This window comes from Eutrigla gurnardus (assembly GCF_963514095.1).
Source record: "Eutrigla gurnardus genome assembly, contig: SCAFFOLD_45, whole genome shotgun sequence".
Lineage (NCBI taxonomy): Eukaryota > Metazoa > Chordata > Actinopteri > Perciformes > Triglidae > Eutrigla > Eutrigla gurnardus.
The window spans coordinates 42,601-45,047 of record NW_028155379.1 but is presented as its reverse complement, the minus strand read 5'-3'; positions in this window follow the sequence as shown (position 1 = coordinate 45,047).

Genomic DNA, 2,447 nt, shown 5'->3' with positions numbered 1-2,447 from the left:
TGACGATCTGAAAGATGCCTCGTCATGAAAATGAAAACAGGGCTGATGTTTGGTTCATTTCCCCGAGTACAGTCCGATACTATAGTATATTGAATGTGGAGATTAGTCCCATTATTATCACTATATTGTGTTATTATTTCTAATACCTGCATCAGTTGAACTTGGTACAACTTGTGCAGGAGGCCTGCTGAATGTTGTGTTCCCAAGGACTCGTCTTCGTGTCCAGAGATACACGGACCAGCTGATGAAGACGGCTGCATGATGCATGTGAACGTGTCTGGGTATAAATGTTGACTTTGCTGCAGTGAACCTCCGTTGAATTGAATCCGGCGTCACCAACAGGCTTGGAAGAAGAGAAGCGTCCGCTGGCTGCATCTCGGCTCTGGGCAACTCCGACACTGCGGACGCAAATAAAGGTCGGAGGTGTTTTGCCACTATTTTATCATCAGCTTCACCTCGGCCTAGACGCAGTGAGTAACGCATAATATTCTCCAAAAGGAAATTAATTAAGATCAAGATGAGAGAATGTGTGGATTCAAATCCAATGACTGAAATAATAAAAAGACAAAAGCTCTGTGTAATAAGGAAGTTACATGAGAACAGGTTCAAATCAAATAAAAATACAAAGAATGTGAGTTAAAAGTAGACGTCCTGAGGGTAAAGTTAGGGCCGTTGATGAGACCCAGACCAGAGTCTCCCAAAACCAAGACTGCAAACTGTCCATAAATGCAACTTGGGGTCCTTCATGAATGCAACTCCTTCACTTATAATAGGCTCGTTGGAGATGAGCCAGCCGGCGCAGAATCGATCTCGACGGACAATGCATGCTGGGTAGTTTTGTGTCCGACTTGATCCTGACTTGCTCCGACGTCATGAACACGTGGACAACGATAGTCTCATGAGAACAAGGCGGCCGCAGGTGCTCTCAACCGACTGCAAGACCCGGGGCATGATGGGAAACGCCTGGCTCTCGCCTCATCTAACAGCTGATTGTGTCATATAATGAAAACAATTAGTGTGAGCAGTGTGGCTGATGGTTCACTTTATTTTCTGCATTTGAATATTATTGTTTGCTGTGATTTCATTAGTTGCTGTGGACTATTGTTTTGGACTTTTTATATTGTTTACCTCTCCCATGAACTGCATGAAAACGGACATCATTCCACTAAGTGACACACCTGTTGAACCCGCTTCAATCAGCATCTGATTGCCAGTTGAGCAGATCCTCTCAATAAAAGGATGCTAGATTCAGTGGCGGCACCCAGGAGGAGCTAGGTGGTGCTGTAGCTCCCCCTATAATAGCCATAACACCCGCCCAGCACCCCAAGAAATGTCTGTAATTTTTTTATATTTATATTTTAATGTCATGTTTGAATAGTGTTTTTCATGTTGTTTAAAAATGGCAATTAAATAATAATTTTAAAAATATATTTTAGTCTAAAATAACATGAGGCATAAACAGGTGATCTTCTTTGGACAATGGGCACAGCGCCCGGTGAACCTTTGACCTTAGCATGGCGGCATGTTTTTGATAGCGAGTTTGGAAATTTAGTAAAATACACCAAAATGGATCGTTTTTTTGCTCCCTAAACGTCCACGTTCTGAGTCACAACCTGAAGGGAAACGAGACAGTGAAGGTGCAGACACACCGCTCGTCGTCACAGAGCCCAAGGAACAAGAAAATCCTGGGGATAAAGACGAAGGAGAATCACCGGCGGCGGTTTCCATTGAGGATGCTAATGTTACGGTTGGTGCTGCAGGTGATATAAGCAACCATCCTCAAGAGGGCCCAAGACGGCCAGTCCTTCAAAAATACCCCACACGGCAATTTGGGAATCAGCAGAGACGTTTTAACAAAAGTTAGATGGATCAGTATTCATGACTGGAATACAGTCTGCCCAAAGATGCAGCACTTGTTTTGCGTGTAGGCATTTTCTGAAACGAGGGCACGGATTTCATTTAGAGCCAGCATTTACCAGCAACAGATTTAACAACTGGCGGAAAGCATCAGCATCTCTGAAGGGCCATCATGAAAGTATGGGGCACAAATTTGCTATGGAAGGATGGACTGAGTTCAAGCAAAAAGAGACAAGCGGATCTAAAATAGCAAACATGCTTGATAAGGGACATGCGTTTGTTATGGAGAACAGAAAATACATGAAAGCTGTATGCCAGGGGATCGCACAGCGAGGCCACAGAGAGGGTGAGGAGTCGCAAAACTCTGGAAACTTTTGTGAGCTGCTGCATGTCATTGCTAAGTTTGATCCAACAGTGGACGAGAAGTTAGCTACTAACCCATCAAACGCCAAATACACTCACCATGATATTCAAAATGAGATATTTGCTGTAATGGCAGACATGATAAGAAAGAAGATAAGTGATGAGGTGAGAGATGCCGAGTGCTTTGCTGTTTTGGTGGATGAGAGTAAAGATACGAGTAAAAAGGA